Source organism: Lepus europaeus, unplaced genomic scaffold (assembly GCF_033115175.1).
Source record: "Lepus europaeus isolate LE1 unplaced genomic scaffold, mLepTim1.pri SCAFFOLD_106, whole genome shotgun sequence".
Classification (NCBI taxonomy): Eukaryota; Metazoa; Chordata; class Mammalia; order Lagomorpha; family Leporidae; genus Lepus; species Lepus europaeus.
Genome location: NW_026909024.1, coordinates 631,052 through 656,680, shown reverse-complemented (window position 1 = coordinate 656,680; position 25,629 = coordinate 631,052). Strand labels below are relative to the sequence as shown.

The 25,629-nt window shown below is 42.9% G+C and overlaps 1 pseudogene; it reads left to right on the top strand.

The window, feature by feature from the left end:
* LOC133754462 (protein SET-like) overlaps window positions 1–12,637 on the top strand; it is an 87,769-nt pseudogene extending 75,132 nt beyond the window's left edge.
* Window positions 12,638–25,629: the final 12,992 nt, after the last annotated feature.

Here is a 25,629-nt window from a genome sequence, read left to right as displayed (position 1 = left end):
ATAAATTTTAACTGAAAAGTGATCCCTGTTAAATTTAAGAGTGGAAAAAGAGAGGGAGGAGATGTACAATTTGGGACATGCTCAATCGGACTTGCCCCAAATGATGGAGTTAGAAATGTGCCAGGGAATTCCAATAGAATCCCATCAAGGTGGCATGTAGCAATGCCATCTCACTAGTCCAAGTGATCAATTTCAGTTCACAATCGATGGCTCTGATAGGTCTAAGAATCAAAGGGATCACACAAACAAGACAAGTGTCTGCTAATACTAACTGATAGAATCAAAAAGGGAGAGAAAGATCCAACATGGGAAGTGGGATACACAGCAGACTCATAGAATGGCAGACGTCCTAAACAACACTCTGGCCTCAGAATCAGCCCTTAAGGCATTCGGATCTGGCTGAAGAGCCCATGAGAGTATTGTAGGCATGGAAAGCCAAGATACCATGGAAAAGAAAAAAAAAAAGAAGAAGAAGACCTAAATGAAAGATCTCTGTGAGTGAGATCCCAGTGGAAAGAACGGGGCCATCCAAGAAGCAGGTACCTTTCTCTGAAGGGAGGAGAGAACTTCCACTTTGACTATGACCCTATCAGAATAAGATCAAAGTCAGCAAACTCTAAAGGCTTCCATAGCCCTGGCAACTCATGACTAGAGCCTAGGGAGTTTACTGACGCCATGAACAGGAGAGTGTCAAATTGTTAAGTCAGCAACAGAAGTCACTGTGTACTTACATCCCATGTGGGATCTGTCCTTAATGTGTTGTCTAATGTGCAGTGATGCTATGACTGGTACTGAAACAGTATTTTTGCACTTTGTGTTTCTGCGTGGGTGCAAACTGATGAGATCTTTACTAATTATGTGCTGAATCGATCTTCTGTATATAAAGATAATTGGAAATGAAAAAAAAACCTGGTGTTAAATTGAAAATGGCATAGAAAATTAATTTTTTTTAAAAAAATATTATGTAGGATCTCTGTCTTTAATGTGCTGTACACTCTTATTTAATGCTATAACTAGTACTCCAACAGTATTTTTTTTCACTTTGTGTTGCTATATGGGGGCAAACTGTTGAAATCGTTACCTAATATATACTAAACTGATCTTCTGTATATAAAGAGAATTGAAAATGAATCATGATGTGATTGGAAGGGGAGAGGGAGCAGGAAAGGGGAGGGTTGTGGGTGGAAGGGAAGTTTTGGGAGGGGGAAGCCATTGTAATCCATGGGCTGTGCTTTGGAAATTTATATTCATTAAATAAAAGTTTAATAAAAAAAAACTAAACAAAAAGCAACCAATGCCTTTGAGAAATGGTCAAATGACTTCAATAGACAGTTCTCAAAAGAAGAGATAAAATGGCCAACAAAATATATGAAAAAATGCTCAATATCACTGGCCACCAGGGAAATGCAAATCAAAACCTCAATGACATATCACCTCACCCCTGTCAGAACAGCTAAAATCCAAACCAGAGAGTAACAAATGCTGGTTAGGATGTGGAGAAAGGGGAAAACTTATATACTGTTGGTTGGAATGTAAATTAGTGCAGCCACTGTAGAAAACAATGCGGAAATTTCTTTAAAAAACAACTAGAAATAGGCTTGTCATATGATCCAGCAACCTGAGTACTGGGTATATACCCAAAAAACTTGAACACAATATATCAAAGAGAGACCTACATAATCATGTTTATAGCAGCACTGTTCACGATAGACATAATTTGAAGCCAACCAAGATGTCCCTGACTGGATAAAGAAAATATTATATATATTATATATAATATTAAAATATTATATAGTGTACAGGCAATAGAATACTATTCAGGTATCAAAGAGAATAAAATTCTACTATTTAAAATAAAATGGATGCAAATGAAGGACATCGTGTTGAGTGAAATAAGCCAGACTCAGAAAGACAAATACCACATGTTCTCCCTTATATGTGGCAACTAGAATTTATTTATTTATTTTTAAAGATTTATTTATTTATTTATTTGAAAGTCAGAGTTACAGAGAGAGAGGAGAGGCAGAGAGAGAGAGAGAGAGAGAGAGAGAGAGAGAACCAGAGACCATATGGGATGCTGGCGCTTCAGGCCAGGGTGTTAACCCGCTGAGTCAGAGCATCAGCCCATGGCAACTAAAATTTAAAAAACAAAAAAGAAATGTCTGCTTGTATCAGTACTGCTGCGAATAGAGCTTTGTAAATTTGCTTTATAATTTTGTCAAACCAGTGGTTAAGAATGTTATACTGATCACTAAGTAACTGAAAGTAGATCTTTGTAAAAATTAAGACTGAGAATATGAGAGGGAGGATGAGGAAGGATTGGAGCATGGGTGGGAGGGAGGGTAGGGGGAGAATTATCACTATGTTCCTAAATCTGTATATATAAAATAAATGAGGGGCCGGCGCAGTGGCATAGGGAGTAAAGCAGCCGCCTGCGGTGCCGGCATTCCATATGGGCACCGGTTCGAGTCTGGCAGCTCCACTTCCGATCCAGCTCTCTGCTATGGCCTGGGAAAGCATTAGAAGGTGGCCAAGTCCTTGGGCCCCTGCACCCACATGGGAGACCCAGAAGAAGCTCTTGGCTCCTGGCTTCAGATCGGCACAGCTCTGGCTGTTGCAGTCCATTGGGGAGTGTACCAGCGGATGAAAGACTTCTCTCTCTCTCTCTCTCTCTCTGCCTCTCCTTCTCTCTGTGTAACTCTTTCAAATAAACAAATAAATCTTTACCAAAAATAAATAAAATAAAATAAAATACATAAAACATACAACGTAAATAAATTTTTAAAAAGAATTTTATACTATTATAGTTTTAATAATCTGTGATAAGATTTACTGGTCATTTTCCATTCAATTATTGTTTATAGCCATTGTAAATATTTGCATTAAACTAGAGTCTTTTTTCTTTTTGCTTGTTACACTGTTTATTCATTGAAGTAATAAGCCTTTTTATTGTGATGTAAATTTAAAATGTCATCTCAAAAATTAAAAAAAATAAAGAAATGGAGAAGGAAAAACAGTGGGAGGGAGAGAGGGGGAAGAAGGGGAATATTGTTATGTTCTTAGAATGTATCTACAAATCACATTGGATCTATTAAAAACTAATCAATATTAAAATGAAAAATTTAAAAGTATTTATTTGAAAGAGTTACACAGAGAAATGAGAGGAAGAGAGAAAGCGAGGTCTTCCTTCTGCTGTTTCACTCCCTGATTGGCTGCAACAGCTGGAGCTGCGCCAATCCATAACCAGGAGCCAGGATCTTCCTCTGGGTCTTCCCACGTGGGTGCAGGGGCCCAAGAATTTGGGCCATCTTCTACTACTCTTTCAGGCCATAGCAGAGAGCTGGATCAGAAGTGGAGCAGCCGGGACCCAAATCAGTGCCCATATGGGATGCTGGCACTTCAGGAGGCGGTTTTACCTGCTACACCACAGCACCAACCCCAAAATAAAATTTTAAAATAAATGTAAGTATATAGTTAATCCAAAAAATTATAATGTTGAGGCCATCACTGTAGCACAGCAGATTAATGCCCTGGCCTGAGCACCGGCATCCCATATGGGTGCCAGTTTGAGACCCAGCTGCTCCACTTCCAATCCAGCTCTCTGCTATGGCCTGGGAAAACAGTAGAAGATGGCCCAAGTCCTTGGGCCCTTGCACCCATGTGGGAGACCTGGAAGAAGCTCCTGGCTCCTGGCTTCAGATCAGTGCAGCTCCAGCCATTTCAGCCAATTGGGGAGTGAACCAGCAGATGAAAGACTCTCTCTCTCTCTCTCTCTCTCTCTCTGTTTCTGCCTCTCCTCTCTCTCTGTAACTCTAACTTTCAAATAAATAGATCTTTAAAAAATTATAATTGTATCTTCCATGTTCATTAAATTACATGTGTGGATTAGGTTTAGTAGTCTGTTGTGGTTCCCTTCATCTTTACAAGCTGGTGCATAATTTTGAGTGTTAAGCACGTCCCTTATACATGTGAATTTTTAAAATTAATATATTAACTAGTTTTGATCTATAAACAACAGGTTTTACTTCCTTATAGTCAGTCTCTTTCCCTTTTCCTTGATGTCTGTCTCTCAGGCCTGCTCTGTTCTTTGTCCTGCCCCTGTTCATTTTCAGATGTTTCCTCATTTTCATGCTTCACACATCTCTCTTTTCCCCTTTCCCCAAAGAAATCTCTCTTTGTAACATTCCTCTGATTATATTGGACTCACCTGACCATCATCTCCTGTAACATGCATGCTCCATTTGCCCATATGACTGTGCTCAACCAAACACAAGTTCTAAGTTAAAATTATTAAGTTTGGAGAAGGTGAAATCAAAATCAAGCACAAAGTATTTCTGAGTGTGGGATCCTGTAGCAGCTCCACATTCTTAAAGCTGGCATAGGTTGAGAGTTACTCATCAAATTTCTCTGGTGCTATGTAAGCATGCTGAATATTTTAGAGTAACTGTCAAAATTATAGAAATTCAGGTTGTAAAAAACAGACAATACAACAAGGGTAGGTTGGGGAAAGTAAATAAAACTGCTCCAAATATGGAGGAAGCATTATAAAGTGAAATAATTCTCTCCACATTCACAGTGTTCAATTAAGTTTAAACCTGAAGTTGCTTTTATGTAAGTTTTTATGTGGCAAACTGCAACCTGGCTTGACACCCAGCCCAACTGAAAGCCTAGCTTGTGAGCATATGTTTAGAAAATGTCTGCCTATTAGCAAATCACAGCAGCTGAGCATCAGTCAGTTTCAGGTAATCAGATTCAAATAGGGTAAAACACTCAGCTGTAACCCATTGCATCATCGCCAGAAATTTGTTGGCTCCATTGCAGTTCTGAGGGTTGCCGGTTCTAGAATTATGAGTAAAAGCCAGTTAACATTTTTCTTTCTTTTATAATTTGTTGTAATTTTTTGTTTTGGCAATTATGGTTATTGGAATGGTTTGAGGACAGACTAAGAATTCTGTCAGGGGAAAAAAAGATGTGGGTTCACCAATTTGTCTATTTAATTTCTTTAAATGAGAAATACGAACAGGCAAAATAAAAACTGTTTTAGGCGGAAAAAAAGGGTAGAGCCTGTTAGGACCCTAGGTACATGGTATGCACTCAACAGGACTCACAGGAGCTGCTGCTATTACTGTTGATATTGTTGTCAGTGTTATTTCACCTGAAGAAAAGCAAGGCTGGAAAGAACAACAACCTGCCTCTTTCCCATCCTGTGCTCAAAGAAAAATAGCCCAGAGAATCACTCCTAGGCCTCCCTCTACCTCTTATTTTTAGAAATCACATTGATGAACATTGACTCCTCTCCCACTGATGAGATTCAGAAATAGAACCAAAGAGGAGAGATGAAATGGCTGAAATTGTCCACATAGGCATTGCAGATCGATGTCAAGTTGAACCAGTAGACTACAAAGATAATGAAGATCCAGAATTATTCCAGTCAATCAAGGATTTTAAAAGTCCCTGTGAGGTCCTTTGGGGCCCAGATGGAGGAGGTATCTGGCAAACAAGCCTAACTGTCCTCATATGTGTTCCTATAAGCTGGTGATGATCAAGTTCAAGTGGTGAAGGCTACAAAGAAAAGTAAAAAACTTCATTCAGAATCAAGAAAAATGATAGTTATGAATTTTCATTGCCAACTTTTTAACTTTTTTGTTAAACTGACAAGAAGATTGAGCTGACAATAGAAGACATTAGGAGAATGACAGAATATGCTCAGGAAGCATTAGAAATAGTGCACAAGAAAGGTTCCATCTGAGGTATGTCAACTGCTGATATCTAGATTAGTGCTCTGTAGGGTGCAAGACAAAATCAAACTACACAATAAAGGTCAAATGAGTGGAAAAAGTGCATTCAGATGAGTGAAGAATCTGACTAGTTTTGCAGTGTCAACATCTATAATACATACACTGGTGACTATGTACATACATGCACAGGTTTTCAACTGTGTGTGTGTGTCTGTGTGTGTATGCAATTGCATATAAAATGCGTATAGAGCTACAGACCCATAGGCCCACTTTTGTGTATATTTTCAAGCAGGCATACTGAATGGATTGGTCCAATGTCTCCAAAGTACTGTATATATCTTCAGCAAGAATGTAAGAAAAAAAATTGAATATATATGGAACAGATTTTAATAATAATTATCAGAGTAGTATCAATAGTGGACTAATTGACTGCAATGTATTCCTAGCTGTTGTGCTCCATAACTGTCAAGTTGTGGACCAACATAGATTTTTCTTATTTTTACGTTCTTTTAAATTGGTATCTCATAAATTTTTATTTTAATCTGATAAGCAACTCCCACAGGAAAATATCTTTGTAATTTTTTGATATCCCAGCGAGTCTAGACTATAAACTCTGAATATATTTATGACTATTTCTAATTTTAAAAAGATTTATTTATTTGAAAACTAGAGCTATAGAGAGGCAGAGGCAGAGAAAGAGAGAGGTATTCCATCTGTTGGTTCACTCCTCAATTAGCTGCAATGGTGAGAGCTTTGCCCATCCAAAGCCAGAAGCCAGGAGTTTCTTCTGGGTCTCCCATGTGGGTATAGGGGCCCAAGGACTTGGGCCATTCTCTACTGCTCTCCCAGGCCATAGCAGAGAGCTAGATCAGAAGTAGAGCAGCTGGGACTTCAATCAGAGCCCATATGGGATAATGACACCACAGGCAGTGCCTTTACCTACTATGCCACAGCACTGGCCCCACCACTATTTATTTCCAAATGGTCATTATCTTACAGCTAAATTTGACAATGTCTTTTTTTAATTTTTAAAGATTTATCTATTTGAAAAGCAGAGTTACAAGGAGGCAGAGAGAGGGAGAGAGAGAGAAAGAGAGTGAAGAGTTAGAGAGAGAGAGGTCTTCCATCCTCTGGTTCATTTCCCAAATGGCTGCAATGGCCAGAGCTGCACTGATCCAAAGCCAGGAGCCAGGAGTTTCTTCCAGGTCTCCCACACGAGTGAAATGCCCAAGGACTTAATAATAGAGAGCTGGATCAGAAGTGGAGCAGCTGGGACTCAAACTGGCACTCATATGGGATGCTGGCACTACAGGCAGTGGCTTTACCCACTATGATGTAGCACTGGCCCCTTGACTGTTGGGAGCCACTGTGCTGGGTTCCCTGTGTAGGCCTTTGTTTAGACTAACCTTCAACTGTGTTCCTGTAAGGAGGAGTCACTAGAAAGTCCATTTGTACAGCTCACTGATATGGTTAGCGCCTGGCCATCTGGCTTCAGTGCTCTCTTTCTTGTACCTTGATAAGCATGTCTGCTAGCTGAGAGACCTCGCTGTAACTCCCTTTCTCAAATTGATACTGATTCCTGTGAAATTATTCCTTTGAATTATGTTGTGAGATGACACCTGCTTGCCCTCGACTGTTACAATCCTTGCCTTGTATTATATAAGCTGCTTCCTTCTCCAATAAAGTGAGCCTTGATCAGACTTTTGTCTTGGCTCCATTCTCTGCGCCCTTGTCCCTCTTTTCATTCCCACTCCCTCCTTCAGGTTCTGTTCGACAGGTGCGGCTGGCCCGCATCACTTGACAATGTCTATTAAGAAATAAATAAATTGCAGGTCATTGTTTTATTTGTTTTCCCTAAGAGGAAAATAATTTTAAAAATTTTACCAATTTGGGGGCTGGCACTGTGGTGTAGTGGGTAAAGCTGCTGCCTACTGTGCTGGCATCTATATGGGTGCTGGTCCAAGTCCCAGCTGCTCCACTTCTGATCCAGCTCTCTGCTATGGCCTGGGAAAGCAGCAGTAGAATATGGCCCAAGTCGTTGGGCCCCTGCATTCACGTGGGAGACCAGGAAGAGCTCCTGGTTCTTGGCTTTGGATCAGCACAGCTCTGGCCTTTGCTATCAATTGGGGAGTAAACCAGCAGATGGAAGACCTCTCTCTTTCTCTCTGCCTCTCCTTTCTCTGTGTAACTCTGACTTTTGAATAAATAAAAGAATCTTTAAAAAATTTACCGATTTTTATTGTAGTTTTGTATTTTAAATTTCAAGTGTTTTCTACACCAAACCTAGCAAAACTGGAGATGATAGTTTGTGATTTATAATAAGCACTAGACAATTTGCAGTTTCCTGCATCACAAAGAAATTTTTTGATAAAAAAATTAGTATTAATAGCATTGTAGGCCATGTAGAAAAACTGGAAGTAGAACACTTCTGCAGGTTTTGTTCATGAAATGTCTATTTTCTGGAGTTGTGGCTTGGAAGCTGCAAATGCTCAAGGTTCTCACATCTCAAGGATAGAATGTGTTGGAATCCACTTCAAGGGGGAACTTTAATATAGTGTAAGCCACAGCACAGGGCCTGCCAACCCAGGGTTAGGAGTCTCTGTCCAGGGGCCAGAGACTAGGTCCATTGAGACCTCAGCTGACACCATCTGAGGTCTCAAAAAATATATCACCTAACAGGTGTGGTACTACAGAATAGAGTGACCTTAAATAATGTTGTTATTATGTTAACCAATCAGGCCAGGTAAAACTACATCCATCAAATAGTCTTCAATAGGGTCCAGAGACCCCCATCCCCCATTTCCTCTCCTCTGTGAAATCCTCTCATTACTTGGTTAATGACACTCTTAGGATCATTGGTTGCTATTCTCACCCTGTCTTTTATGCTACCATGTCTGTTTAAGTGTTTACAGGAGGTGATAATGGAACAAACCAAGGTCTTCACCAACCAGGCAGTCAACCAAATGCTACTACAGGGATACATTGGTCTCCCCACTCAGGAGACAGTCTTGAGACATATCCCTATGCCAGAGAGAGTAACTCGTTGCCCCATGTCAGCAGTAAGTAGCTCTAAAGACAGATCATCATCCCTCTACCACTCCTGGAATTTGGGGCTGATGTAATCCATACAACATGTGCTTTATAAAAAGCAAAAGGGGGAATGTTATTAAAATGGCACAGTCTTATCTGTGGTGCAATCTATGCCTCAGATGCCATCTTAGGCTCTAGCCCCAGCTGGCATTGCTAGAAGCCAGATGACCAGATGCCCCAACCACAAGTGTCAGCTGCACTCCCACCCTAATGGGATTCACTGCTCCTATTTCCCTGCCCACCCCCCTGGCAAAGGTTTAACAGGACCTGTTCCAAAACGCTTGCTCTCTTTCTTATTCTCCCTTACTCTCTCTTTCTCTCTTACACTCTCGCCCTCTCCCCTCAGCCTGTCAGGTTTCCCCCACCAGACAATAAACCTTTCTCTTCAAAAAAAAAAAAAAAAAAAAAAGGAAAATGCCACATTTTATTTTAAAGAAGGCACAATATTTAGGTAGTTTTTGTCAGCTTTTTTCTCCTATCAGTTCTAGCATCTGCAGTAGAATGATGATGTTGACACCTTCAGGCCAGAAAATGTCTTCTTTAACCTTCCATTCCTCCTAAGGCATGCAAACCCTGCAATCAGATCCCGTTAGGAATCTGCTCATTGACAGTCTTTTCTTCCTTGTCCCTTGCTTTGCTACATGGCTTGTGTCCCCACTGGAGTGATGGCCGTGAATGAGACAAGGATGTTTATGATGAGTGCTTCATAATGAGACATTGTTGTCCTCATCCAAGAAGATTTCATTTTATGTCCTCTTTGTACTCAGGAGGAAGACCCAGGTTACTCTCTGGGCACTGTTGTAAGATAGGTTTTGTCAGCACATACTCATTGCCTGCCATGTTTGGTGTGGTAGAGACTACTGCTAATTTTGTGAAATAGTCTAGTCCCCTCCTTTTCATAAACTTGACTCTCATTGGCATCTGTAGAATCTTTCAGAGCTTCAGCATACATGGAAATGAGAGCTTGGCACATGTATCTCAATCTTTTCGTACTACTGGGCAGATTTGAGAAAATGTGTGTTGATTGCATAATACCTAGTTTACTTGGCAGGCACTTGCATAAATTACAGTAAACCAAATTAAATGAAATTTAAACAAAAATAAATTTGGTCACAAAATGTAAATAAGAGAAATGGACAAAGTCTTAGATACATAAAATCTACCAAGTTTAATTCAAGAAAACCTAAGCAGACTAATAACAAGTGATGTGATTGAAGCAGTAATTAGAATTCTCACTTCAAGGAAATGTCAAGGACCTGATGGCTTTCCTACTGAGTTCTACAAAACACTTAAAAAGGAACTAACTTCAGAGTTATAGAAACATTTAAAGAGGAACTAACTCCACTACTTTTTGAACTATTTCAAAATATTGAACAGGATGGAACTCTGTAAAGCTCTTTTTACAAGCCCATTATTACTCTGATACCAAAAGTCAAAGGCATAACACAAAAATACCATAGATGCAAAAATTGATGACAAACAATTAACAAAACAAATCCAAAATCACATCAAAAAGATACAGCACAATTGAGTAGGATTTATCCTAGAGATGTAAGGGTGATTCAGCATTCAAAAATCATTAAACATCATACATCACATCCATAGAAGAAAGGTAGAACCATATTGTTATCTCGATAGATTCAGAGAGCATTTGATAAAATTCAGCATAATTTAATGAAAAAACTATCCTCACATTAGGTGTAGAAGGAATATGCCTAAAAATTATAAAGACTATATGTGATAAACCATCAACCAATATCATACTGATTGGGAAAGTTGAGAGTACTTTTTCTCAGATCTGGAAGACAAGGATGTACACTTTCACCACTCTTATTTAATATAGTATTGGATAGGTTTATTAGCAAGACCAATAAGGTAGAAGAAAAAGAAGGCATCAGAATAGGAAAAGAGGAAATCAAAATACATGAGGTTATACACGGAAAAACCTATACATTCCACCAAAAAGGTGTTAGAACTTATAAACCAATTCAGTAAAGTTGTAGGTTACAAAATAAACATAGAAAAAAATATGCAAATGAGGAATTTACTGAACAAGAAATCAAGGAAGAAATCCCATTCACAATAGCCACAGAAAATCAAATGCTAAAAAAAAAAAATTAAACAAAGAAGTGAAAGTGGAGATTATAAAACACTCATGAAAAAATCAAAAAAGACATAAAAAATTGGAAATCTATTCCTTACTCATAGATTGCAAAAGCTAATATTATTAAAACATCTGTATTACCTAAAGCAACTCACAATGTCAATGTAATCCCTACCAAAATACCAATGACATTCTTTAGAGAAATAGAAAAAAAATAATAAAATTTAGGGAATCACAACAGACCCAGAATATCCAAAGAAATCCACAGTGGAGAAAAACAAATTCACACAGAAGGCATCACAATACCTGGCTTTAAAGAATACTATAAAGATATAGAAGTTAGAACAGCATGGTACTGGCATAAAAACTGATACATAGAGCAATGGCACAGAATGGAGAGCCCAAAAATTAATCCACTTACATATAGTCAACTGAATTTTGACTAAAGTGCCCAGACCATATGTTGGAGAAAGAATAAGCTCTTCAATAAATTGTGCTAGCAAAAGTGGATGTATATACATAGAAAAATGAAGTTAGATCCATACCTCTCACCATAATCAAAAATCAACTCAAGATAGTTCAAAGACCTAAATTTAAAGCTTGGGACCAGCTGACCCTAACCCTGAGAAGCTGGCAGCTCCAGGAGGCTCCAGCAGGAGTGCAGAACACAATAAGGTGGCAGCTCAGGGTGAGCAAGCAGGCACACAGAGTGCAATGAGGGAGCCCAGTCATCTATCCACTACAGCCTCCTCTCTTCAAGCAGAAACCTGACCCCATCTGAGAGACACCCCAGCCCCACCCTCTTCAAGCCACCAGGGCAGAGCCTAGCTAGCAGTGTAGGGGACATGAGGAGGAACCACCTGCCCACTCCCTCTCCTTCCCTTCTTTTGGGCTCCTCACTCCCCCACCACTGCAGAGCAGCACCAGGTCAGGGTCAGTGGCCAAAGTCAGTAAAAAGGAACTCAACTCCAACCACAGGGGGCCAACCAGATCTGAGAAAAAGAGCAAAAAGAAGCAGTTGATGACGTGAAAATGAAATAGACTTAATGAACAAGCCAGTAAGGAGATTTTGAAAGTAGAACAGATATAAAACAAATTCCTCACAATTTATTTTTTAGAAGAGGCCAGAACTGATCACCAGAATCACAAATTTGGGGGTAGCAACTTGGCAACCATCCAAAGTATCTGCACTGCTTGGGGAGGAGAATGAAGAGGTGCTGCCTAATCTGAAAAGAGTTGAAGTGACAGAATTTGAAGGTATTAAATCAGTTAGAGAATAGATTTTTATTTTGATGAAAATCCTTACTTCAAAAATTAAGTTCTCTCCAAAGAATGCCATCTAAATGAGAGTAGTGATCCATCTTTAAAGTCCACTGAAATAAAATGGAAACATTGAGAGGAGGTGATGAAACATTCAAGTCAAAGGCAGAACAAAGCCCACAGGAAGAGGGAATGTGAGGAACCAGAGTGCTTCTTTAGCTTGTTTCCTGACCACTCTGTTGCAGGTGCACAGGACTTAGGAGAGGTCATCAAAGATGCTATTTGGCTGAATCCATTACAATACTACTTGGTTCCTGATATGGATGACAGGGAAGGGGAGGAGGAAGAAGATGAAGAAGAAGAGTTCGAAGACATTGATGAAGAAAGGAATGAGGATGAAGGTGAAGAAGATAAAGATGATGATGAAGGGGAAGAAAGAGAGTAGGATGAAGGAAAAGATGGCTAATAGAAGACACCAATGAGTCCAGCTTTTTTTTTTTCCCTCCAGTTCCTGGGAGCAAGTTGCCATCTTGTTATTTTTATTTTGATCTCTTTTGTTCTGAGCCTCTTGTTTTGATGTCTCTTTTCTCTACAGCATGTTTCTCACCTTACTATGGGTGCAAGGGCCTAAGGGCTTGGGCCATCTTCTGCTGTTTTCTATTCCAAGGTATTTAAAATTGTTTAGCTAATTGTGAATGGGACTGATCCTACAATTTCTTTCTCAGCCTTGAATTATTTTCATATAAATACTATTGATTTTTGTGTGATTTTATAACCTGCAACTTTAGTGGGCTCTCTTATGCATTCCAGTAGACTCTTAATTGAGTCTTTGGATTGTTCTATAAATAGAATCATGCAAATATGGATTATTTGACTTCCTCCTTTCCCATTTGTATCTCTTTACATTTCTTGCTTAATAGCTCTGGCTAAAACTTCCAGTACTATATTGAATAGTAATGGTGAAAGTGGGCATCCTTGTCTGGTTCCAGGTCTTAGTGTAAATGCTTCCAGCTTTTCCTCCATTTAAAATTATGCTGTCTGTGGGTTTCTCATATATTGGATTGATAGTGTTAAAATATGTTCTTTCTGGGACCATCAAAGAAGGAGGTACCTTCCTCTGAAGGGAGGAGAGAACTTCCACTTTGACTATGACCCTTTAGAAATAAGATTGAAGTTGGCGAATGCTAAAGGCTTCCATAGCCTCAGCAACTCATGAATAGAACCCAGGGAAATTACTGACACCATAAACAAGAGTGTTAAATTGTTAAATCAACATCAAGAGTCACTGTGCACTTGCGTCCCATGTGGGATCTGTCCTTAACGGGTTGTCCAATGTGAAGTAATGCTATAGCTAATACTGAAACAGTATTTTTACACTTTGTGTTTCTATGTGGGTGCAAGCTGATGAAATCTTTACTTAGTAAATACTGAATTGATCTCCTGTATATAAAGATAATTGAAAATGAAAAAAAAGCAAACAAACTTGGTGTTAAATTGGAAATTACATAGAAAATTAATCAAATTTTTAAAAAAATATCATGTAGGATCTCTGACATTAATGTGCTGTACACTGTGATTTAATGCTATAACTAGTACTCCAACAGTATTTTTCACTTAGTGTTGCTATGTGAGGGCAAACCATTGAAATCTACTTTATATATACTAAACTGATTTTCTGTATATAAAGAGAATTGAAAATGAATCTTGATGTGAATAGAAGGGGAGAGAGAGTGGGAAAGGGGAGGGTTGCGGGTGGGAGGGAAGTTATGGGTGGGTGGGGGAAGCCATTGTAATCCATAAGCTGTACTTTGGAAATTTATATTCATTAAATAAAAGCTTTTTAAAAATGTTCTTTCTCGGCGCCGGCACACCGGGTTCTAGTCCCGGTTGGGGCGCCGGATTCTATCCCGGTTGCCCCTCTTCCAGGCCAGCTGTCTGCTATGGCCCGGGAAGGCAGTGGAGGATGGCCCAAGTCCTTGGGCCCTGCACCCGTAAGGGAGACCAGGAGAAGCACCTGGCTCCTGGCTTTGGATCAGCGCAATGCGCCGGCTGCAGCGGCCATTGGAGGGTGAACCAACGGCAAAAAGGAAGACCTTTCTCTCTGTCTCTCTCTCTCACTATCCACTCTGCCTGTCAACAACAACAACAACAAAAATGTTCTTTCTATACACAATTTGTTTAAGGTTCTTTATCATGAAAGGATGCTATATTTTATCAAATATTTTCTCTATATCTATTAAGATGACCATGGAGCTGGTGCTTTGATGTAGTAGACTGATTCTACCTGCTATGCCAGCATCCATATGGGCACTGGTTCATGTCCTGGCTACTCCTCCTAGGATCCAGTTTGCTGCTTATGGCCTAGGAAAGCAGTAGAAGATGACCCGAGTACTTGGGCTGCTGCACCTATGTGGGAGACCTGGGATAAGTTCCTGGTTCTTGGATTTATATCAGCCCAATAGTTGCCATTGTGGCCATTTGGAGAGTGAACCAGCAGATGGAAGACCTTTCTCTATGTCTCTCCCTCTCTCTATAACTCTAACTCTCAAATAAAATAAATAAAATCTTTTTAAATATAATCATGTTATATTATGCAATTGTTAATCTGAGGGTTTTTTTTTTTATTAGTTGGGCCAATGATTTTTCAATTTTCTTTATTTTTCCAAAAAGCCAACTACCCATTCCACTGATATTTTGTATGGTTTGCCACAGTTCAATTTTTTATTTCTTCTGCAATTTTTATTATTTTGTTCTCCTAACAATTTTGGGTTTGATTTGTTCTTGTTTTTCTAGGTCCTTGAGATGCATTGTGAGATCATTTGTTTGATGCCTTTCCAATTTCTTGATGTAGGCCCTAATTGCTATGAACTTCTCTCTTAACACTGCTTTTGCTGTATCTCATAAGTTTTGATGTGTTTTCTTGTCATCTTCATTCATTTCCAGGAATTTTTTTATTCCCCTTTTGATTTCTTTTATATGCACTATTTATTCAGGGGCATTTTGTTCAGTCTCCATGTATTTGTAGATTTTCAAGAATTTCTTATGTTGCTAATTCCTAGATTCATTTTATTGTAGTCAGAAAAGATACCTTTATGATTTTAATATTTTTGAATTTATTGAGATATTTTATGGTGTTATGTGTGACCTATTCTATAGACTGTTCCATGCAATAATTAAAAGAATGTGCATTCTGCAACTGCTTCAGTCCTCAAATAGCTACAACAGCCAGGGCTGAGTCAGTCTGCAGCCAGTAGCCAAGAGCTTCATTTGGGTCTCCCAAATAGGTGGCAGGGGCCCAATCCCTTGTGTCATCTTCTGCTTTTCCAGGTGCATTTGCATGGAGCTGGTTCAGAAGTGGAGCAATCAGAACTTGAACTGGCACACATATGGGATGCTTGCCTCACAGACTATGGTTTAACCCATCACACCCTAGCACTGGTTCCTTTCTTAGGGAATTTTTAGAGGTTAGTAATGCGCACAGCTTTGCAACCCTTGCATTGATTTTTTTGGGGGGAGGTGTTATTTTCATTGTATACTCTGGCATTAAGAGTTCTTGATTTTCTTTTTCATAGTTTTTATCTATTTTTACAGCAAGACATTAGGGACTTCTCTGTGGACTCTAATAAGACTCTGTGATTAATGTTGGTCTGCACCAGGATATGTTTTGAAATGCCAAGGTGAGCTGGCCCTGTGGCACAGTAGGTTAATCCTCTTCATACAGTGCCAGTATCCCATATGGGCACTGATTCTAGTCCCAGGTGCTTCTCTTCTAATCCAGCTCTCTACTATGGCCTGGGAAAGCAATGGGAGATGGTCCAATTCCTTGGGCCAATGCACTCATTGGAGAAACCTGGAAGAAGCTCCTGGCTCCTGGCTTTGCATTGGCATAACTCCAGCTATTGTGGCCACATGGGGAGCAAATCAGTGAATGGAAGCCTTTCTCTTTGTCTCTTCCTCTCTCTGTAACTCTACTTCTCAAATAAATAAAAAAACCTAAAAATAAAAAATGAGAGAGAAATGCCAAAGTGAAATGTATTACCAAATCCTGTCCAAATTGATGACAACCAGGCATGGAGTTTTCTCCCTCAACAAAAACACCAGACATTGGCCTATGGTATTCTTAAGGCTGAAGAGTTATTGCTATTAAGAGTCACTGGCTGGCACCATGGCTCACTAGGCTAATCCTCTGCCTGCGGCGCTGGCACCCTGGGTCCTAGTCCCGGTCGGGGCACTGGATTCTGTCCCGGTTGCTCCTCTTCCAGTCCAGCTCTCTGCTGTGGCCCAGGAGTGCAGTGGAGGATGGCCCAAGTGCTTGGGCCCTGCACCCGTAAGGGAGACCAGGAGAAGCACCTGGCTCCTGGCTTTGGATTGGTGCAGCACGCTGGCCGTAGCGGCCATTTGGGGGGGGGGGTGTGAACCAACGGAAGGAAGACCTTTCTCTCTCTCTCTCTCTCTCTCTCTCTCTCTCTCACTGTCTAACTCTGCCTGTCCAAAAAAAAAAAAAAAAAAAGAATTTTTTTTCTTATTTTTTTTCTTTTTTCTTTTCGACAGGCAGAGTGGACAGTGAGAGAGAGAGAGAGAGAGAGAGAGAGAGAGAGAGAAAGGTCTTCCTTTGCCATTGGTTCACCCTCCAATGGCCACCGCGCTGGCTGGCGCACCGCGCTGGTCTGAAGGCAGGAGCCAGGTGCTTCTCTTGGCCTATTGAGCCTATTGAGCCGTGGTGCTATTTAATTTTCTCGTAATTTTAAGAATACTATTGTTCTTTTTTATTTCTAGCCTCACTCCATCATTGGCTGAGTAGTTTTGCACTATGGTTTCAATCTTTAAATTTACTGAGACTTGCTTTCTATCCTAATATATCGTCTATCCTAGGAAATGTCCGATGTGCTGATGAGAAGAATGTATATTCTGTAGCTGTTGCATGAAATGTACTGTGTATATCTTGTAGGTTGATTTGCTCAATAGTACAATTCAACTTTAATGTACCTTTTTGTTGCTTTCCTAAATGATCATTTTGATCAGTCCTTCAATTGATGACTGTGGGATGTTCAAATCCACCCTATTACCGTATTGGAGAATATATCAGTCTAATAATATTTTCTGTGTATATCTAGGTGGTCTTGTGTTGAGTGTGTGTGTGTGGGGGCTCTGGTCTTGTGTTGAATGTTTGGGTGTATGAGTGTTATATCTCTTTCTAATCAGTCCTTATATTAATAAGTAATGTCCTTATTTATCATTGATTACAGTTTTTATTTAAAGCATGTTTTACCTGATATGAGTGTAGCAATTCCCACTAATATTTTGTTTCCATTTGCCTGGTAAACTTTCTTCCAGCCCTTCACTTTCATTCTGTGTGTATCTTCTGATGTGAGTTTCTTGTAAACAACATACAGTGGGGCTTGATTTTTTTAATTTATCCATGCAATGTCTGTTTAGAATTTATTTAGATAAGAATTAACACTTTCCATTGGTTGATCAGTAGAGACTTTCTCAAGGCTCATCTTGTGCTTATGAATTCTCTCACTTTTGTCTTGGAAAACTTTTTTCTCCTTCAGTTTTAAAGGCCGGCACACCCTCCAATGGCCACCGCGCTGGCTGGCGCACCGCGCTGGTCTGAAGGCAGGAGCCAGGTGCTTCTCCTGGCCTATTGAGCCTATTGAGCCGTGGTGCCGGCTAAAAGACAGAAATTTAAAGCTAGCTAGTGGGAGCTAGGCAGCGTTGTGGCACAACAGGTTAAAGACAACGTCAGCGGAAGATGGGCCAAGTAGTTGTGTCCTCGTCACCCACAATGGTGACCCAGATGGAGTTCCTGGCTGCTGGCTTTGGCCTAGCCCAGCCTCAGCTGCTGTGGGCATTTGGGAAATGAATGAGTGGATGGAAGATCTCTCTCTCTCTCTCTCTCTCTCTCTCTCTCTCTCCCTCTCTCCCTCTCTCCCTCTCTCCCTCTCCCTCTCTCCCTCTCTCTCTCTCCCCCACCACCTCTCCTACCTCTCCTCTCTCCCCCCTCTCTCTTTCATAAGATCTATTTATTAGGAACGAAGGAAGGAAGGAAGGAAGGAAGGAAGGAAGGAAGGAAGGAAGGAAGGAAGATTGCTTTTTTTTTTTTTAGTTATGTATTGGAAACAGTTATAGAGAGGCAGAGACAGAGACAGAGACAGAGTCTTCCATCCCCTGGTTCACCTCCAGATGGCTGCAATGGCCGGAGCCATGCTGATCCAAAGCCAGGAGCCAGGAGCTTCTTCCAGGTCACCCACATGGGTGCAGGGGCCCGAGGAGGACTTGGGCCATCTTCTGCTGCCTTCCCACACCATAGCAGAGAGCTGGATCGGCCCCAATACAGCGCAATCTTTATTTTTAAAAAAAATTTTTAAAGATTTATTTATTTGGGGCGGGCGCTGCAGTGCAGTGGGTTAATGCCCTGGCCTGAAGCACCAGCATCACATAGGAGTGCCATCAGATGGAAGACCTCTCCTCTCTCTGTGTGACTCTGACTTTCAAGTAAATGAAAAACTCTGAAAAAAAAAAGATTTATTTATTTATTTACTTACTTACTTACTTACTTACTTATTTGAAAGAGTTACACAGAGAGAGGAGAGGCAGAGAGAGTGAGAGAGGTCTTTTGTCTGATGGTTCACTCCCCAATTGGCTGCAATGGCTGGAACTGCGCAGATCTGAAGCCAGGAGCCAGGAGCTTCTTCTGGGTCTTGCATGGGGGGTGTAGGGGCTCAAGGACTCGGGCCATCTTCCACTGCTTTCCCGGGCCATAACATAGAGCTGGATTAGAAGAGGAGCAGCCGGGACTCAAAACTGGCACACATAGGGGATGCTGGCACTTCAGGCCAAGGCGTTAACCCGCTGCACCGCAGCAGCGCCGGCCCCCAGTGCAATCTTTCTTAAAAAAAAAAAAAAAAAGAAAGAAAATCTCAAGGGGACTCGGCTCAGCTGTGACTCCGTGATCTGCTAATATGAGATCTATTTCCAGTCCCTCCTCTTCCATTTCCAATCCAGCTCCTTGCTAATTCACCTGGAAAGCCACGGGAAGATTGACCCACTACTTGAACCAGCTGGGAGATGTGGGACAGATGAAACTCCTGGCACCTGCCTCCTGGATTTGCCCTGGCCACCCAGAGCCCATCCAGCAGATGGAAGACCTCTGTTTCTCTCCCAACCCTCAGCCAGTTACCCCATAACTTTTCCACATACATAAGGATAAATTAAATTTAAAAAGAATTGGCTAACTAAGTCTCTGAAAAGGGGGGGAGGGGGATGGGCTGGCCCTGGGCATAGTAGGTTAAGCATCTGCCAGTGTGTGTGGCTCCATGCTCTGATATGAGATGCTGATGTCCCAAATGGTGTTTTTTTTTTTTTTTTAATTTATTTATTTTTTTGACAGGCAGAGTGGACAGAGAGAGAGAGACAGAGAGAAAGGTCTTCCTTTGCCGTTGGTTCACCCTCCAATGGCCGACGCGGCTGTCGCGTTGTGGCCGGCGCACCACGCTGATCCTAAGGCAGGAAACAGGTGCTTCCTTCTGGTCTCCCATGGGGTGCAGGGCCCAAGCACTTGGGCCATCCTCCACTGCACTCCCGGGCCACAGCCGGGACAGAATCCGGTGCCCCTGGCCGGCGCCACGGCTCACTAGGCTAATCCTCCGCCTTGCGGCGCCGGCACACCGGGTTCTAGTCCCGGTTCGGGCACCCATCCTGTCCCGGTTGCCCCTCTTCCAGGCCAGCTCTCTGCTGTGGCCAGGGAGTGCAGTGGAGGATGGCCCAAGTGCTTGGGCCCTGCACCCCATGGGAGACCAGGAGAAGCACCTGGCTCCTGCCATCGGATCAGCGCGGTGCGCCGGCCGCAGCGCGCTACTGCGGCGGCCATTGGAGGGTGAACCAACGGCAAAAAGGAAGACCTTTCTCTCTGTCTCTCTCTCACTGTCCACTCTGCCTGTCAAAAATAATAATAATAATAATAATAATAATAATAATAATAATAAAAAGAATCCGGCGCCCCGACAGGGACTAGAACCCGGTGTGCCGGCGCTGCAAGGCAGAGGATTAGCCTAGTGAGCCGTGGCGGCGCCGGCCTTGTGTTTTTTTGTTTGTTTGTTTGTTTAAGAGCTTCTCCAGAGTACCTGACTTCAGGAATTTTTATTTTGTAAGATCTATTTATTTGAAAGAAAGGAAGGAAAGATAGATTTATTTATTTATTTAAAACACAGAGTTACAGAGAGTCTTCCATCCCCTGGTTCACTGCCCAGATGGCTGCAATGGCTGGAGCTACGCCGCTCCAAAGCCAGGAGCCAGGAGCTTCTTCCCAGTCTCCCACGTGGGTGCAGGGGCCCAAGGACTTGGGCCATCTTCTACTGCTTTCCCAGGCCATAGCAGAGAGCTGGATTGGCCCCAGTACAGTGCAATCTTTAAAAAAATAATAATAATGATAATAATCTTGGGCTGGCGCGTGGCTCACTAGGCTAATCCTCCAGCTTCGGCGCCAGCACACCGGGTTCTAGTCCCGGTTGGGGTGCCGGATTCTGTCCCGGTTGCTAGTCTTCCAGTCCAGCTCTCTGCTGTGGCCTGGAAGGCAGTGGAGGATGGCCCAAGTCCTCCCTTGGGCCCTGCACCCATAAGGGAGACCAGGAGAAGCACCTGGCTCCTGGCTTCGGATCGGTGCAGAGAGAAAGGTCTTCCTTTTGCCATTGGTTCACCCTCCAATGGCCGCCGCGGCTGGCGCGCTGCGGCCGGCGCACCTCGGTATTCCGAAGGCAGGAGCCAGGTGCTTATCTTGGTCTCCCATGGGGTGCAGGACCCAACCACTTGGGCCATCCTCCACTGCACTCCCTGGCCATAGCAGAGAGCTGGCCTGGAAGAGGGGCAACCGGGACAGAATCCGGCGCCCCGACCGGGACTAGAACCCGGTGTGCCGGCGCCACTAGGCAGAGGATTAGCCTGTTGAGCCATGGCGCTGGCCGGAAGGGAAGAAGAAGGAAAAAAAAAAAAAAATCTTAAGGGGGCTCAGCTCAGCTGTGACTCTGTGATCCACTAATATGAGGTCCATTTCCAATCCTGCTCCTTGCTAATTCACCTGGAAAGCAACGGGAAGATTGACCTACTACTTGGGTCCCCGAGCCCAGCTGGGAGATGTGGGACAGATGAAGCTCCTGGCACTTGCCTCCTGGATTTGCCCTGGCCACCCAGAGCCCATCCAGCAGATGGAGGATCTCTCTTCCCCTCCCAACTCTCAGACAATCACCTCATAAACTCTTTCACATAAATAAGAGTGAGTTAATTTTAAAAAAGAATTGGCCAATTAAGTCTCTGAAGGGGGGGGGGGGGATTGGGCTGACCCTGGGGCATAGTAGGTTAAGCATCTGCCTGTGGCTCCAGTTTGAGATGGAAGGGCTCTCTGTAACTCTGACTCTCCGGTAAAAAAAAATAAAATAAAAAATAAAATAAAGATAAAAATATTTCAAAAAAGAATTACTATTATTATTATTATTATTAGGGGGCCTGTGCTGTGGTGTAGCAGGTAAAACTGACACAAGCAGTGCCAGCATCCCATATGGGCTCCCGTTCAAATCCCATCCCATCCCAGCTGGCTGCTCTCTGCTGTGGTCCGCAAAAACAGTAAAAGGTGGCCCGAGTCCTTCTGCCCCTGCACTCCCACGGGAGACATGGAAAAAGCTCAGGCTCCTGGCTTCGTATTGGTGCAACTCAGGGTGTTTCGACCACCTGGGATGTGAACTGGTGGGTGGGAGACCTCTGCCTCTGCCTCTCTGTAACTGGCTTAACCACACTGGTCCTGTGTGTAGAAATTTGCTGGCATCACAACTTGTATGAATGAAGCAGATTTCATAATATAAAGACACTGCTGGGACTGGCATTGTGGTGCATCAGGTACAGCTGCCGCCTGTGACCCCCCAGCATCTCACATGGGCACCAGTTTGAGCCTTAGCCGCTCCAGTTCCAATCCAGCTCCCTGATAATGGCCTGGGTGGTGGCATCAGAGGATATCCCAAGTCCTTAGGCACCTGGAAGAAGCTCCTGGTTCCTGGGTTCATCGTGGCCCAACCCTGGCCATGGTGGCCATCTGTGGGAGTGAACCTGATGTCTCACATTCTCTCCCCCCCCATCTCTATCTCTCTCTCTCTCTCTCTCTCTCTGTTTTTCACCTTGCACATAAGCAAGCAAATAGGCTAATACAGAAGGATCTGTGAGCAGAGATGCATCTGGCAGCAGCCTCATATGTTCGGGCCAAAGAACAACTGGTAAGTTAAACATGCCTGTGGATGGGCTCATGGTGGAATACACCAGTGTGGACCTATGCCCAAGAAGAAAAAGAAAAAAAATATATACTTGTGCCTTCTTCCTAGTTATAGAATATTCTCTGGATAAGCTAAGATGTTCCAGGGTAGGAGCAAAAGGGCAGGGAGGAAAGCTGTGTTCCTGGCATCCCTGGCCAGTTATTTCACTCCCCTGCCCCGTGCCCTCTTCCTAGGCCAGAGTCAGGGCAGAGGTGCCCATGGGGACAGACATGGGGGGAGGACACACACCCTCCCTGAATGAATCTTGTCTCCTCCAACACCTATCCTGCCACTGTGATGACTTTGCAAGGCACAGCTGAAGAGAGAAACTGGTAGCCTGGCCTTGGGAATCTACTTGCCACACCCACCCACCCTCAATGACTTGGAATCTGCCTCATTCAATTGGCTTCATTCAAATGCAGAAGAAACAGCCCAGAGCTTTTTTCTCTGTGAATGGGTTTCCCTTTCTCTTCTCCTCAGCCGCCCCCCCCCCCCCCCCCCCGCCCCGCGCGCCTCAGGCCTTTGTCAGTGAATGGCCAACTTTCCCTGCTCCTCCAGAATGCTGCCTTTCTGGGGCAAAGGTCAGTCAGTCAGTCCCCTTAACGATGACGGCTACCACAGCTGAAACCCTGCCTTGAAGGCTGACATCTTTTTTTTTCTTTACGGCCTGGGGTGTGTTTGCTTGAGATAGAGTGTGCACATGTGTCTTTCAGAGGAGACAGAACCAGTGCAGTGGAATGCCAAGCAGATTCTCTTGCCTTTCTGGAATTCTGGCAGTCACGGGACAGAAGGCTAGCAGGGGATGATTTTGACGACAGACAGACAGACACCTCTGCTGAGCTGTGCTTGCTCTGGGGAGGAGGGACAGATTATGGTCATTCGCCTTTGGGTTTCACGAGCACTTCTCATTCTCCCCCCTGCTTCCCGTGGAAATCCACAGTCCCCCTCCGTGAGCCCAGGGTATCAGTGACCTCACGTGCCTTCTCAGCACCCTAACACAAGAGGTAGTTGGACAAATGTGAAGGAATCGCAGAGGAAGACTTGTTATGGCACGATGAGTGGGCGGGCGAGGTGGGGTTGGGGGCCATAGGGGGATATGGCTGTCGTTGGGCAAATAGGAAGGGTAGTGTCTGACAAATACCCCAAAGTGTTTAGGCTCCTGCTGCGCATGTGGGAGATCTGGATGCAGTCTCTGACCCAGCTCCAGCCTGTGTGTGTGTGTGTGTGTGTCCCCCTCTCCCTCCTTATTTTAAAAATAAAAATAGGCCTACAGCAACGAACGTGACCGTGACGTGAGCGTACCGAATGTCATGGAACTGTGCGGTTGAACGTGTTTCCGACGGGAGTAGATTTCACACGAGCGAGGAAGTTTTCTGGCTTTGTCGAGTGGGGATGTGAGGGATGTGAAAATCTGACAGTGCCGCCATTTGGAGCATCAGAAAAGAAGCACTGTAAATGACTGTGGGTCCTGTGACAAAGAGTGAAAGGAGATTTTTCAACAATCCATACCCTGGGGGCCGGCGCAGGCTCACTAAGCTAATCCTCCGTCTGCGGCGCCGGCACACCAGGTTCTAGTCCCGGTCAGTCGGGGTGCCGGATTCTGTCCCGGTCGCCCCTCTTCCAGTCCAGCTCTCTGCTGTGGTGGCCCGGGAGTTCAGTGAAGGATGACCCAGGTCCTTGGGCCCGCACTCACGTGGGAGGCCAGGAGGAAGCACCTGGCTCCTGGCTTCGGATCGACATATATATATATATATATATATATATATATATATATAACATATATATATATAACATATATATATAACATATATATATGTTATACATATAATTATATATAATATGTAATAGACAGTATATTATATAATATATATTACATAATATATTATATTTGTAATACATTATATATGATACATATATATAATATAATATGATATATACTATATATTATATAATATATTATCTTTAATATAATATATTTTGTATAATCATATATTATTATATAATATATTTATAATATATAATTATATATAATATAATTTATATGATGTAATGTGATATATTATATTATTATATATTAAATATTCATATATTTTATTCATATTCATATATTTTATTTTACGTGTATTATATATATATATGTATATATATACACACGCATACACAGAGGAAGTCGGTTCTGTCCGCATCCTAAAAGAAGTTCACAGAATTACCTAGTCTGTTATAGTGCGGTGACACAAGATTGGTGCTGCTGCTGTACATGGTCACTCGGATGTTTCGTGTGTCACAGAAATTTTGTCAAAGGCAGCGATAGGACAGATGAGCAGCCGTGGGACAGCCACCACTAGTATGTTCCTTCATTTTGGCGGTGTTGTGAGGGAATTTGCAAAGGTGGGCATGTTGTAGAGAGCTGTAGTTTGAAGAGGCGGGGAGTGAAACCAGCAGATGGAAGCAATCTCTCTTTCTGTGTGTCTCTCTCTACCCCCCCCCCCCCCACACACACTTTACCTTTCCGATTCAGAAATAAATAAATAAATGAATCTTAAAAAACTTGAAGAAATAGGCCGGCGCCGCGGCTCACTAGGCTAATCCTCCGCCTTGCGGCGCCGGCACACCGGGTTCTAGTCCCGGTTCGGGCACCCATCCTGTCCCGGTTGCCCCTCTTCCAGGCCAGCTCTCTGCTGTGGCCAGGGAGTGCAGTGGAGGATGGCCCAAGTGCTTGGGCCCTGCACCCCATGGGAGACCAGGAGAAGCACCTGGCTCCTTCCTTCGGATCAGCGCGGTGCGCCGGCTGTAGCATGCCAGCCGCGGCGGCCATTGGAGGGTGAACCAACGGCAAAGGAAGACCTTTCTCTCTGTCTCTCTCTCTCTCACTATCTGCCTGTCAAAAAAAAAAAAACAAAAAAAAAAAAAAAAAACTTGAAGAAATAATGTGTGATGTGTGGTGGGCGTTCGGATCAACGGTTAGAGTTTTCGGCATGGGGTGCTCCCGTCTCATGCAGTGGACATGGGTTCGATTCCTGATTCTCCTCTGATTCAAGCTTTCTGCAGGGGCATGGGCATGCCCTGGGAGGTAGCAGGTGAGGTTTCAAGTACTTGGCTCCCTGACATCTATGTGTGGGGATCGTTAGAAAGCCCCATGGTG